The sequence below is a fragment of the Tachypleus tridentatus genome, chromosome 5 (assembly GCF_004210375.1).
Source record: "Tachypleus tridentatus isolate NWPU-2018 chromosome 5, ASM421037v1, whole genome shotgun sequence".
Taxonomy (NCBI): Eukaryota; Metazoa; Arthropoda; class Merostomata; order Xiphosura; family Limulidae; genus Tachypleus; species Tachypleus tridentatus.
In genome coordinates this window covers 33,966,546-33,982,387 of record NC_134829.1, presented here as the reverse complement: position 1 = coordinate 33,982,387, position 15,842 = coordinate 33,966,546, and the positions used below count along the sequence as shown (strand labels likewise).

At 31.5% G+C, this 15,842-nt stretch overlaps 1 protein-coding gene across 7 annotated transcripts in view; it reads left to right on the top strand.

The window, feature by feature from the left end:
• Positions 1-15,842, top strand: part of LOC143250894 (uncharacterized) — a 66,387-nt gene that overhangs the window by 24,445 nt on the left and 26,100 nt on the right. Inside the window, exon 2 of one of the 7 annotated variants that reach the window (XM_076502055.1) lies at positions 10,406-10,488. The exons of the other annotated variants lie outside the window; for them this stretch is intronic. The gene's annotated coding sequence lies outside the window, so the exon portion shown is untranslated. The remainder of the gene's footprint in view (positions 1-10,405; positions 10,489-15,842) is intronic. 7 annotated transcript variants of the gene reach the window in all.

The following is a 15,842-nucleotide window of genomic DNA, read 5'->3' as shown; positions in this document are numbered from 1 at the left end:
GTTTACCATCAGTCTTATCCTGCGCGAAGATTTCCCACAAGCACTGTAGATGTTTGATTTTAGAACTTTCTCGTAAAGCCATACAAAGACCAACTGAACATAACCATCCACAGCGACGATAGCTACTTATCATACACCGCTAACTTTTCGATAGGCTGCTCAAACTGCGGAGTGATTTTTGTGTGACAATGGAATGCAAATCATAAACTCTAGGGTTCACAGATGCAGCTGTGGAGTTAAAAGCTATAAAAGATGACTAGAAGAAATCGAATCTATCGAATAAACTCCAACAAAACAACGTTCATTACAGTGCAAGATCGAAGAAGAATGAGAAAAACTGTTTTTATCAACAAAAGAACAACTGAAAGACAGTTACTAGCTTTAAATGATAGATGAATTACAACATATGCCGTCGATGGTTTGTTTGTTTTTAAATTTCGCGCACAGCTACACGAGGGCTATCTGCGCTAGCCGCCCCTAATTTAACAGTGTAAAACTAGAGGGAAGGCAGCTAGTCAGCACCACCAAGTGGGATTGACCGTAACTTTATAATGCCCCTACGACTGGAAGGCGAGTATGTTTAGTGTGACGGGGATTCGAACCCGCGACCTTCAGATTACGAGTCAAATGCCTTAACCACCTGGCCATGCCGTTCCGTCTCTGGATGGAAGACGAGTAATTAACAGGGAGGAAGGCGAAATTAACAAGAGAAACGTGGCATGCGTTACATCACGACAATGAAGTGCGGCAAACTCTAGGGGGTTATTAAATACTTGTTTAATTAATTAATTAATTAATATAGACCACTTATTTATTGTTAACAAATAGCTTCATGATGGGCTATCTGTGGTGTTTTAACCGCGGGTATCGAACCTAGATTTTTAACGTTACAAGCCCACATCCTTATCAATAACCCACCAACGGAGGAGGTAGGCAAACGTAATTTAAAATGTACAGTGAATGATAGCATGCATTAAGATACTGACTGAAATATCATTGCGATATTAATCTATTGGTAATAAAGCGCGCGAAAACATAAATACATATACCGTACGTATATGAAAAATTACATGTTTCTTATTTAATATTTCAGAAAATGACTCCTTCCTTCGTTTATATATATCGGCACTAGTTCTGACCAGTGATAGATTAGATTAATGCAAAGGTTGACGTTGTTTCAGAGACTCCTCAGTCTTCAACATGTTAGAAAAAATACATTAATTTCATAGAGGAGCCGCTAAGAATACGTTAGCCTTGTTTCCTCGGTATAAGCTTAATTCGTTATTGATTTTAACAATGAAAGTAACTAACTATACACCTAGTAGAATAGATGTAGCACTGAAATAAGACTGACAATTTTTTTTATTTTTTTTTTCCACAAGCTGTCACGCACGTTTTGTGTGTCAAGGAAACAGTAAAGATGTCTCCCGTTGTTCATAATTTACTCGTAAAAGATGCAGCTATTTTGACTCCGTATGTACAGATCGTAATCAGTTTGAGTGGAGTCAAAATAGGAATTTTATAGCCATGGAAAATGACGTAGACTCTACATCCAGCCTAATTTTGTTTGATTCTTTCAATCCTTAGTTGTGGGCTTGAAAATAAATATAAACTTTTGCATTTTGATTCAATTTGTTTCTGTGCTTTTAGTTCTCCATTCATCTTTTATAAAATAACTGTTCTAACTAATCTTGTTTCTTAAGGTTTTACGCCAATTTGTGAAGTATAAATTTTAAACTTCATATGTGCACGTATGTTCAGTTTAATGTTGCATGTTTCGCTGTTGCATCGTGTTTACATTGAACCTATTCCAAATAAATAACATTATATATATATATATATATATATATATATAACAGAGAATAAACACGTTCTGCTATGTAACTACAGCAAACAAAACGTAAAGTTGTTCTTAAAGGGCCATTTTAAAGAAAACTGTTGTATCGCAAATTTTAATTTCCAGCTTTCACCAATGTTACAGCGTAATGTAACAAAAGACGAGCATCAACAGAGCAATCTTAAGAAAACTGAATAATGTTTCCTCTAAGATAATACAACACAGATTAATGATATGTAAACAGACTCTAACATGCTTACCTTTTTAGGTATGCGTGATACATACCTATTTTATTCAACGGCTTGCTGTACATAAATGTTTCTAAAATAAGGTGACGCAAATAGCGCATGAAGAAAGGACAACAGCGACACATTTGGCGTAATTCGCCAATTTACAAAATTACACGTTTAGAACCACTAACTTAACCCCAACTATTCAAAAATAGCAGTAGCTATATGAAATAATACTACATGCAGTACTAATAAATACTTAATACTAGCACACATTTTAGCTAAGTATGAAAACTCAGTAGGAAGAATCGCCATTGTTATCAGAGTAGGAAAATGTACTATCGTCTTCGTCCATTGTTAAAAACTTTCTGGAATATAGTCTCGGCTGGAGTAATAACTACAATAGTGACTAGTTATAATACGCAGCAGCAAAATCTGGAACTTTTCAGTGGTATTTTCCAATTAATGCGCTAGAAAATGCACGTGCTGTAGCTTCCAACTAACGCGCAGCGAAGAACATGAACTTTTGCAGCAACATAATCGAATTAAGTGTTTTTTTTTGTTTTGTCTCTTCAAAATTACTGTGCAATCCCACGCTAAAGTATATAACACTTGAATTAATACTGTACTATAATGGAGTCATAATAGGGATTTGTAGCTTGTGCAAACTGTCACCAGTAAACCTCCATCCTTTTTTGTTTTACGTTTTTTTGTTTTTCCTTAGTTGTAGATTTTAATTTCTGTTATTAATTTAACCTGTATATTGGCTATGTTCATGCATATCAAAGGGCAAATATGTCTAGAGTATGATATAACCCCCATTAAGTGCGTATAACATTTTACCAGTATAAAAGCAGCATTTTCAAATAAAACCTGTACGTCGAAAACATCTTTTTTTAAATATAACTGTGTCGTCGAAAGTAATTATGTACCGAACCAGGTGGCTTTATGCCTAATGTTTCGTGTAAACATGCATTTAACGTGCTGAGTAAAGAGGCAGCAACCCAGAATATCACATTATGCTTTTTTTATTTATTCAACAAATTTCTGCTGTAATATGTATAGTTCTATATATAACTATAGAAACAATATATAAAAGCAAGTACACACAAGTTATCCACATGTTTAAACAAAACAGAGTAATTAAAATATACATAGCTGGACAATTTAGTACTGCGAGTTAACCAGTTATTAAACGGAACTTTGTTTAGAATGAAAATAACATTTGGAAGTCAAAACTGAATTACTTTGTGAGCATATGTAATATTTTGTTCTTCAGAATAGGAATATAAACTTTCTCCGGAGATTAGTTAAGTTCATACCAGGATTAAATATTCTAATATCCTTTGTAATACAAACGTATCGGTAAACTCAAGCGTAATAGATCATTAATGCTAGATATTCTTTACATATAGCCACAGATGCTTCATATGGAAGACCAATACTTAGTCTTAAGATTCTCTTTTGTAATAACTAGATTGGTCTTAATAAATTTGTGCCCCATAAACTTGTATGTCATTTGACTATAACGGAAAGTGTGATTTTTAAATTTAATAGAATGTTTGAAGTCGAAATACTTCCTTGTACCATGTCATATATACTGTTTTGCCAATTTTTGGAGGCTAGAACAAATAGAAATAAGGTTGTTATTCTGAATAATAATTCCAAATATTCTATTTGAACCAACCCTAGATAAAACCTTTGCTATTCATATTCAAACTTGATTTAACCAGTTCACTTGAAATAATCATATATTGTGACTTTTTTATGAATATTTAAAACTATGCAATATTTCAAAGAGCCATGTGGCGATAGAAAACAATTCATAATTCGCTGTTTTATAACACTTAGCAAGAGAATCTGCTTCTATAACAATGGTCATATCACCAGCTCAAATATAGTTACTATCCTTTGAACATTCGGATATTAAATCGTTAACATAAATAAGAAAAGCAAATGTCCAAACACTGAGCCGTGAAGAACTCCTCAAATAATATTACACAAGTTTAGACTATACCATTAATTGGAGTAAAAACATTGCGTGTTTTTTAAATAATAATTTAAGGTGTTATACATTCTACTTCGTAGACCATAATGATTACATTTTAAAAAATAAAACTATACATTTAACATTATCGAATCCTGGGTGATGTCTAGAGCACAAACTAATTTCTTGGGTTCATAAGGTTTGATTAGTTTTGTTGTAATTGCCAATAGATACATTTTAGTTTATTTTTATGCTAACTGAAACCAAATCGTGAATTACTTCAAACGTTATTATTTTGCAGAAAAACAACAGTTCTGTTATAAAGGACGTATTCAACAACACGCACAGATAAAATAAGATATCTGCTAATGAATTTCCACACAATCTTGATCACCACATTGTAAACAGGTGCGATCTTAGTAGTTTGAGGTATCTTGTACATAAAGTATGTAATAATAAAACTATCCAAGTAGAATTAAGGGTTAAATTATTGGTTTATTAGCAGGTGTCATTACAAAAGGTAGTCCATCATTTCAACCAGATGGAGAAGAACTTAAATCCACTAATTCCTGTACGAATTTCAGTCGTGGTTGTAGGTTCAAGATAATTGGGTTAAACTCTTAATTTATCATGTCACTTATGATTATGATACATTATTGCATTATGATGACATTTTAGCGTTAGTCGGAGTGACTCTGCGTAATAAAATGGTAATTAAAACTATTGGAAATAATCTTAAGATCTGTAACACAATAACCCGGTTTATTACAAACTCTTGATTTTGTCTTTTTCTTTATTCTTGCCTGGCTTTTTTTTTTTATATTTATATAGTTCGCTACGTGTCACGAAAGTTTTTCATTTTGAAAATATCAAAGTATTTGGCCTTAAGTTCAGACACTAATGCTGAGCAAACATCTGAAGTTCCAAGTATTTATTTTTAGTACAGGGATTACCCCTTTGTTTAAAGCGACAATAAAGTATTTTTTGTCTAAATAATATTGTCATTTAAGTTGAATACCTTACATTACTTAATCTTGCATCTTTTAACAGAGATAAATTATACATGTTTCGATAATGCGTTTCGAATGAGAAAAATGCTGAATCGACATCAGATTCTTTATTTGGAATATAATTCCAGTTAACGGAACTTCAAGTAGAAATGAAGTTCTTGAATGTAAGTTTTTTTTTTGTTGTTTTTTTTTTAAATAAGTATTTTATTGTGAATGGCTATAAAGTTAGGCTGACTTAAGACTTTTTGTTTAGGATTAAGCACAAAGCTACACAATAGGCTGTGTGCTCTGCCCACCATGGGTATCAAAACCCTGTTCTCTGCGGTGTGAGTCCGCAGACATACCGTTGTATCACTTGAGAGCTTTAAGGTTGTAAAATATAATAACGCAATGATCAGAAATATCAAAATATTTCGACGGATTAATTCTGAAATTACACTGGAACAATTTGTAAAAACATTTAGTGTTGATACTGCAGCACAAACCACTCTAGTAGGTTGGTAAATAGGAAAGTGGCGTTAATTATATGCATTTACAAATGGTTCATTAAAGTCCACTACTTCTGTCAATTGTATTTTGGGTATATTGAAAGAAATTGAAATGAAATTAACTCGGAATAAGTGTGTATATAATAAATTATTCAAACTAATATTATTAATGAATTCACTCCACCTTCTAGAAGGTGGACGATAAATACAGAATAAAAGAAATCTTCAATAATAAATCTACATAACTTAATTCGGTTGTTATTATGTTAATCCAGTTCAAGTATAAACAATTCCACCACCGTGCCCAATTAAATCCACATTTTATAATTTAATAATACAAGAAATATGACATTTCAAAGTCACGGTAAAAAATAGTTATAAAATATCATCTACCTTGTTATTAATACTTTTAATGTTTAAACGTATTGGGGTTATTATTGTTACTCGTTATGTAGTGTATTAAATTACTTCTCTTTATGCTTGCTTGGATTAAATCAGAAATGATGATGATAAAACCACAACCTGTTAATCATTCTGGCCAGATTTCAAAAGAAAGTGTTCGTAGCTCGTTAGGTTAACACTTCTATAACAACTTAGAATGTAGTTGTCATTCTTCTTGAAGTTAGCTGTTTACGAGTTGTTGCCTAAAGCCATTTCTTGCAACAAAAGATTGAAGGACTTTTGTTGTGGTACTACGTAAGCATTGCACTTCGGCCACTAAATAATCTTTTTAAATTATCGTCAGCCTATTTGAATACACATTTATGGAAACTCGTTGCCCGATTTTAATGTACTCTGAAGTTAAATACCACTATTATTAAAAGTTTTGGTATTAACTATCTGGTACTTAGTTTTAGCAGCTGCTGCATAGGGTTTTGAACTGCAAGTTATTTTTATAACTTGTTTCCGTATTACTTGCATTTCTTGGCATTAAATCTACTGCAGTATTTCCCTAAAGAAACAATAATTCTTGCGTACACTTCTGTATCTCATTAAGCCCATTCTTTAAACTATAGTTTTCCTTTATTAATTTCCTTTATAGTCTTCCAATTTGCCGCTGAAATCTTCCATACAAGCTGAGCAACTGTTGTCATGATCAACTAACAAATGCGCGTTGCTAATACACTCGGTTAACTGATTTTCGCCTTTTAATCCAGTTTGAGAATTTCCATTATCCAACTCGTCAATGTTGCAAACTTACTTTTTCTCTATATCAAAAAATGAAATAGACAAGACAGTTTGCTTTTCATTGATTGTTCAATTCACGCAAAGTATTTAAAACTTCGTACGATATATCAATACATTTTAATATGGTACTTCAACCAACACGGTACAGGAAACAACGATATTTTCAACCTTTTTTTAAGGTTTGCTAGTTTCACCTGTATTTATCAGTAGGTAAACTTTCACTTATGAGAAATAATCAACTCTTAAATTTAATCATGGTCATTTGCAGTGTTGCATATAGTATATCTAGGTATTGGTGCAACATTTCTAGCCGATTTTTCTGTAAACTTGCGAAACAATAATATTAATAGGAACAAATGAGCAAACTTATATTTTGTCTAACAATAATAAAATAGCTTGTTTTGTGTATTAATGTTTTGGCAGTCTTAACTATTGAAAAGGAAAGTTTGGAGCTGACCGGATTGTTTGAATAAATAAGTTTTTGCTTTCAAAGGTTTTTTTTTTTTTTTCCTAGTATTCTATTAAAATTACAAATTATTGTGATCCCAATTATAAACCAACATCGTGGAGCAAAGATGAATGAATTACTTTAATTTAGATAAAAGACGTGAATGCAATAAATAGTTGTGATCGTTGTTTTAGTGCAAAGCTACACAATGGGTTATGCGCTCTGTCTACCGTTAGAAAACTAACTCCAAAATCTGAATCGTAAACTTTTCACTCGCTCACCGAGAAGATGTAACAACTAGCGGTGGAATATTTAATTATTGTTACAATGAAAGAGGTTAAAGAAGAAAAGTACGGATGTAAAATAACTTTTACGTAAATAGTATAGTTGTCCAAATGGTAAGTTAAATAGTGTTAAAGAAACTATTTTGTTTCGGTAGAATATCGCTTGATTCAAGAATTCTCGTTCATGGGGAAATTTTATACTCTCATTCGAACTGTTGACGATTAAATGTAACGGGATATAGTCGTTTAGCAAATGCTACTTGTGGTGGTGCTGCCTAGAATATTACAGCGTAAGGTAAAAATAAGTGTACTGACAACGTGATGTGCTCATAGAACGTGAGGCAACAGTTACAAGGTATATAAATCTCGTCTGAATTTAATTTTGTTTTCCTCTCTTAAAAAAGAAAACAATTCTTTTGGTTCCGTTACCTGGATGCACAGTCTTTAAACATTGGTATTGAACTCAAGTTTAAAGGAGATGACCATTATGACAGCTTCGGTTCCCCGGCTTCACCGTGTGCATAAGAATTCATTGTTTTTATAGAAAGTTAAACGCCTAGATTATTAGTACTAGTAGCTTTGGTCCTCTCGCTTCACAATATGGATAAGAATTCATTGTGTGTTTGTTTTTTATATAGTGTTAAACACAGATTAACACTTGGCTTCTCTTTTCAGTTTTTAAGAATTTTTTTTGTATGAATGAACAAAGTTAAACGTAGCTCCACACTTGGCCGCTCTGTTCTGATATTTCGAAATTAATAATTGTTTTGTTTTCTTTACTGAAGATATAGCTCCATTACCTGTTCAGTATAAACACGTTATTGACGCAATTTGCTTCAGATAGTATTTCGCTGTGTTTGTGGTTTCAAGTGACTTTTTAAGAGAAAGTTTGCGCAAATCTGAAAGTATTTGATTATAATTTTACAACAGTAGTTGGAGAACAACCACGTCAGAAATACAGCTGTTAACCTAGCCGACCCGTCCAGCCTTGGTATTTGGCCAAAAGTCTCTTTGGCAGATGTCGTTTAACATATTTCATATTCTTCTCTGTCCTCAGATGTATGTTCTTAGAATTGTTAATAAGGGTTTGTACTTAAGCCATCATTACTAGTAAAGGTCTGCGCTCGGATAAAAGTGTTACTCGAATTTGTGTAACACGGCAAAGATTTTTAACAATGCACTTGTTCAAGCTGTTCTATGTTAGGCCTACAAGCAATTTCACTCGTAAAATATCAGTTATACAATAATTGTGCTGAGGGCACTTTACTTTGGTACTAAATCACTCTTGTAGTGGACATCAAGTACACTTCTGTTTCGCATATAGTTTATCAAGTGTACGCATTCAGTTAAGAAGTTTGTGTGAAACGTGAGGAAATTAGATACTATAAATCGAACTCTTTCCTTTTATTAAAAAACAACAAAAACAAACAAACAACCCAACAAGAAAACTTTAGGGGATTTCTGAGAACTTAAACTCATCGGAGTTCAACTATTCCTAATTTATTCATTGTAGGTGGAAGAGAATGTTATTCAGTATTACTGTAAATGAAAAGTTTCGATGGTAGTGTTTTTGTTGTTTTTTGTAGCAGAACCACATCAGGCTATTTCCTGTGTCCACCGAGGGGAATCGAACCCCTAATTTTAGCGTTGTAAATCCGTAGACTTACCGCTGCTCCAGCATGGGACCAGTAGTTGTGTAACGAGATTTTCTGTCGCTAACGTGTTTATTTGTTTTAAAGTTAAACAGAGTTCGAAATATTATCTACGTACGTGTACATCGGTCACAAGCAAGGTTGTTATAAATCGTTTCGTTAAGAAGTGATCATCTGAGTTTTATTTTATTTCTCAATATAAGATATTTCACAAAATTAAATATTCTCCGTTTCAATATCTTCAGTCACTGTGACGACAGTATTCCTGGGCCTAATATCTGATTTTACCTAAATTTAATGGAAGGCAAAATTAAATATCATTCCAACAAGTTTCAAAGTCCGAGTAGCCTTAAGTCTTTTAGACTTAGATTTTAAAGATAAATTACGAGTGGAAATCGCTTTCTTGAACCGTAGTTTCTTTTTATTTCGTTTCTGGATGATTAAAAAACAACGTTAATATTGGGAGATTTTTAGTGATTCTTCGAAGAGCTTTCATTTTGAAGAGAAGTAATCTTATGTCAAACATTACGTCTTTGTTGGAAATTCTTCCTTCTCTGTAATGTATTGACGAAAGTAGATCCGTGTCTGTGAATCTGAGTAATCAATTCTTTTAATTGGAATTATTAAACCAGTTGTTGATAGCGATACTCCACAGCGTTATAGTTTGATTTGTTTTCTTAGTGCAAAACTACAAGTATCTATAATTTGTCCGTTGTGGGGAATCGAACATTGAATTTTAGCGTGCTAAGTCCGTACACCTAACCGTGACCCAGCAGGGGCTCTAATAGATGAATAGATATGATGGGAATACCGTAATAGTAGATTTTGTTTTTATCTTTCTTGTGAATATAATAATAAATTCTATTTTAAACTGCTATTGCTTTATACCGAATGCAGTTTTTATGAGAAATTACGTATTTCTTGATCACAGAAGTTTGTTTGCCATTCATAGAATTGTTCTCCACTGATCGTTATTCGTACAAATTCCGAGAAATGTCTCATCCTTTTCTTCTATTGATCTTGTATTGTATTATTGCATTATTTAACCCTGTAAAAACTTTACAAAATCGAAGAATCCGTTTAGGCTTTATAAGCTTAGTTAATCATGTCTTGACTTATTGCTTCGTACAGTAAATTCGCACTGAGCGTGATTTAGGTAGACGTACCGGCGCAACGGTTCCAGTGTGCAAGTAAAATTAGTATATAAATAAGTGTATTAGTACGTGATGTGTTTGATATTTATTCTGATTTCTGAAAACTGTGCAATTTCTATTGTTATAGAAGTTTGTAAGGGGACCAACAGTGTTCTTGGTTAGGAACATCGGTGGGCTTTCAAATCATCTAGTTTCTAAGCAGTTTGAAAAGTACGTGAAGTCGTATATAATATTTTTATAATTTTACTCATTTTGAGATTTAAACTTTATAACAGTGATGGACAGAGCACAGATAAGTGCACAACTCACCATGGACTACATAAAGCAAGCAACTATAACAGTATTTCAATATTATAACAGTTTTTTATTGTTCGTTAGAAAATAATGTGCATATCTTGAAATATTTGTTTTTGAATAAGCTGGTTATTCGTGATAACGAGAAATCCACTTGAAGTATAAAAAAAAAGTATCTCAAGACTGCTGGTATATGTATTAAAACTTTTATTAAAACAAAGCAGAGAACAACGTTTCGACTTGAGGTTGAAACGTTGTTCTCTGCTTAACCTTTTATTAAAATAATTTAGTTTTTAAAGCAGTCAGTAGGTGGAGGTACGGTGAAAGAGGCTAATAATCGTATAATACGTAAAATGAAGTTCTGTGGGTATCACACTCTTACGTAACATTTACTTTTTAAAATTATAATTCTTGTGTATTTAAGCTTCAGTGTTTTATGGAAGATTGCAGATCAACTGCTAGTGACTTTATAAGTAACAGCCATTCTCGACTGCCTGATCTCCTTCCGGGCAGTTTGTTAAGCATAAGGCTACAAAATAGGCTATCTGTGCTCTGCCCACCACTGGAATCAAAATCCACTTTCTAGCGTTGTAAGTCCTCAGACTTTCAACTGAACTGTATCAATTGGGGGGGAGGGTGACCTCTCATCACTAAATATATTTAGTTTGGCAGGGTTTCCGCAAGTCTTCTGTTTCGGGAATAAATAAAACTAAAATTAAGAGTGACAAATATTTATATTTCTTGCTTTCGAAGTTCATGTGGTTTTGTAGCCTGTAAAGTGCGTAATTCTTCTCGTGGTTTACGACAACGTGATAGTACACATTGTAACTTCTATGTGACGTCATTTTAGTATATACCGATAAACATTGCTGTTTTGTGGCGGAATGGTTAAAACGGGTGACTCCTCTAGGAGGCCTTTTTAGGGCTCCTTTCGTAGAAATCGGGGCTACACCTGGGATATAGTGTTTTTTTTTTTTAGACGTAACTGTTTATTTCTTGTGTATAACGCAGTAACTTACGCACGTTTAAAGTGCGCACTCCGCGGTCAAACCTTTGAATCAAAAACTGGTTTCGATACCCGTGGTACGTGGAGCACAAAGCCTGTTGTTGCTTTGCGTTTAATAACGAACAACAATAATAGTTTGTGTTTTTTAAAAAAACAAAAGTAATCGAAGGAAGAGTCAGCAGCACGTTAACACTGAATGTTGTTTAGTTTCCATGAGTTACTGACGTGGGCTTTACATACTTTTTATAATACGTTTTTCAAGGGTTCATCTGTACCATCTTGTGTTTGTTCCACCGTAGTTTATCGGGAATAAGCTTGATGGCTTACTTAAGTGCTAAACTTCATGGTCCAATTCCTGTGTTTTTGAGACTATTTGGAGTTAAAATTATTAAGGTTTTATATAAGACACGGTAACCATGTTAAACGTTAATCGATCTGTTTGGTATCGCTTGCCGAGGTGTCGCAACAGGATAGGAGGTAATTAAAAATATCTAAATATGACTAGTAACTGTTTGGAATTTTACAAAATATTCGAGCTCCTCTAAATGGACGAGGCCAATGTATCTTTTTATTATTTTTAAAATACGTTCTGAAGCTTATTTTCTTTCGGATACATTATGTGTTAAATTTTCTTTCGGATACATTATGTGTTAAATTTTCTTTCGGATACATTATGTGTTAAATTTTCTTTCGGATACATTATGTGTTAAATTTTCTTTCGGATACATTATGTGTTAAATTTTCTTTCGGATACATTATGTGTTAAATTTTCTTTCGGATACATTATGTGTTAAATTTTCTTTCGGATACATTATGTGTTAAATTTTCTTTCGGATACATTATGTGTTAAATTTTCTTTCGGATACATTATGTGTTAAATTTTCTTTCGGATACATTATGTGTTAAATTTTCTTTCGGATACATTATGTGTTAAATTTTCTTTCGGATACATTATGTGTTAAATTTTCTTTCGGATACATTATGTGTTAAATTTTCTTTCGGATACATTATGTGTTAAATTTTCTTTCGGATACATTATGTGTTAAATTTTCTTTCGGATACATTATGTGTTAAATTTTCTTTCGGATACATTATGTGTTAAATTTTCTTTCGGATACATTATGTGTTAAATTTTCTTTCGGATACATTATACATTATGTGTTAAATTTTCTTTCGGATACATTATGTGTTAAATTTTCTTTCGGATACATTATGTGTTAAATTTTCTTTCGGATACATTATGTGTTAAATTTTCTTTCGGATACATTATGTGTTAAATTTTCTTTTCGGATACATTATGTGTTAAATTTTCTTTCGGATACATTATGTGTTAAATTTTCTTTCGGATACATTATGTGTTAAATTTTCTTTCGGATACATTATGTGTTAAATTTTCTTTCGGATACATTATGTGTTAAATTTTCTTTCGGATACATTATGTGTTAAATTTTCTTTCGGATACATTATGTGTTAAATTTTCTTTCGGATACATTATGTGTTAAATTTTCTTTCGGATACATTATGTGTTAAATTTTCTTTCGGATACATTATGTGTTAAATTTTCTTTCGGATACATTATGTGTTAAATTTTCTTTCGGATACATTATGTGTTAAATTTTCTTTCGGATACATTATGTGTTAAATTTTCTTTCGGATACATTATGTGTTAAATTTTCTTTCGGATACATTATGTGTTAAATTTTCTTTCGGATACATTATGTGTTAAATTTTCTTTCGGATACATTATGTGTTAAATTTTCTTTCGGATACATTATGTGTTAAATTTTCTTTCGGATACATTATGTGTTAAATTTTCTTTCGGATACATTATGTGTTAAATTTTCTTTCGGATACATTATGTGTTAAATTTTCTTTCGGATACATTATGTGTTAAATTTTCTTTCGGATACATTATGTGTTAAATTTTCTTTCGGATACATTATGTGTTAAATTTTCTTTCGGATACATTATGTGTTAAATTTTCTTTCGGATACATTATGTGTTAAATTTTCTTTCGGATACATTATGTGTTAAATTTTCTTTCGGATACATTATGTGTTAAATTTTCTTTCGGATACATTATGTGTTAAATTTTCTTTCGGATACATTATGTGTTAAATTTTCTTTCGGATACATTATGTGTTAAATTTTCTTTCGGATACATTATGTGTTAAATTTTCTTTCGGATACATTATGTGTTAAATTTTCTTTCGGATACATTATGTGTTAAATTTTCTTTCGGATACATTATGTGTTAAATTTTCTTTCGGATACATTATGTGTTAAATTTTCTTTCGGATACATTATGTGTTAAATTTTCTTTCGGATACATTATGTGTTAAATTTTCTTTCGGATACATTATGTGTTAAATTTTCTTTCGGATACATTATGTGTTAAATTTTCTTTCGGATACATTATGTGTTAAATTTTCTTTCGGATACATTATGTGTTAAATTTTCTTTCGGATACATTATGTGTTAAATTTTCTTTCGGATACATTATGTGTTAAATTTTCTTTCGGATACATTATGTGTTAAATTTTCTTTCGGATACATTATGTGTTAAATTTTCTTTCGGATACATTATGTGTTAAATTTTCTTTCGGATACATTATGTGTTAAATTTTCTTTCGGATACATTATGTGTTAAATTTTCTTTCGGATACATTATGTGTTAAATTTTCTTTTCGGATACATTATGTGTTAAATTTTCTTTCGGATACATTATGTGTTAAATTTTCTTTCGGATACATTATGTGTTAAATTTTCTTTCGGATACATTATGTGTTAAATTTTCTTTCGGATACATTATGTGTTAAATTTTCTTTCGGATACATTATGTGTTAAATTTTCTTTGGGATACATTATGTGTTAAATTTTCTTTCGGATACATTATGTGTTAAATTTTCTTTCGGATACATTATGTGTTAAATTTTCTTTCGGATACATTATGTGTTAAATTTTCTTTCGGATACATTATGTGTTAAATTTTCTTTCGGATACATTATGTGTTAAATTTTCTTTCGGATACATTATGTGTTAAATTTTCTTTCGGATACATTATGTGTTAAATTTTCTTTTGGATACATTATGTGTTAAATTTTCTTTCGGATACATTATGTGTTAAATTTTCTTTCGGATACATTATGTGTTAAATTTTCTTTCGGATACATTATGTGTTAAATTTTCTTTTCGGATACATTATGTGTTAAATTTTCTTTCGGATACATTATGTGTTAAATTTTCTTTCGGATACATTATGTGTTAAATTTTCTTTCGGATACATTATGTGTTAAATTTTCTTTGGGATACATTATGTGTTAAATTTTCTTTCGGATACATTATGTGTTAAATTTTCTTTCGGATACATTATGTGTTAAATTTTCTTTCGGATACATTATGTGTTAAATTTTCTTTCGGATACATTATGTGTTAAATTTTCTTTCGGATACATTATGTGTTAAATTTTCTTTCGGATACATTATGTGTTAAATTTTCTTTCGGATACATTATGTGTTAAATTTTCTTTCGGATACATTATGTGTTAAATTTTCTTTCGGATACATTATGTGTTAAATTTTCTTTCGGATACATTATGTGTTAAATTTTCTTTCGGATACATTATGTGTTAAATTTTCTTTCGGATACATTATGTGTTAAATTTTCTTTCGGATACATTATGTGTTAAATTTTCTTTGGGATACATTATGTGTTAAATTTTCTTTCGGATACATTATGTGTTAAATTTTCTTTCGGATACATTATGTGTTAAATTTTCTTTCGGATACATTATGTGTTAAATTTTCTTTCGGATACATTATGTGTTAAGTGTGCCGTAGTGAGAGCCGGAATGTATTAAAAAAAAAAAAAAAAAAAAAAAAATGCAGTGAAGCCAGAAATAAGTGATCCCAGTCAAAGTTCACCGGCACTTGGGAAAGAAATACACTATTTTTGACTTTTTTTATGCTTTGAAACTTCAAGATTCTTATATAATGAAATAAATTAAGCTGTTAACGATATAGGCCTAGATCTATGTAGCTCATGTGATGTGATGTAGTAAAGGACAGGTTTATATTCACAAGCTCAATATTTTTTATTTTCTTTTTGTAACCCTTGCTTTCATGGTAACATAAAAACTACACAAATTCCTCTTTAATGACGTCATTTATGACTGGAAAAAATTGGATCCCTGCTGTATCTAACGATAGCCAGTAATTTTATGCGTTATCGTATAATGAAGTACATTAAACTGGTAATGTGGATT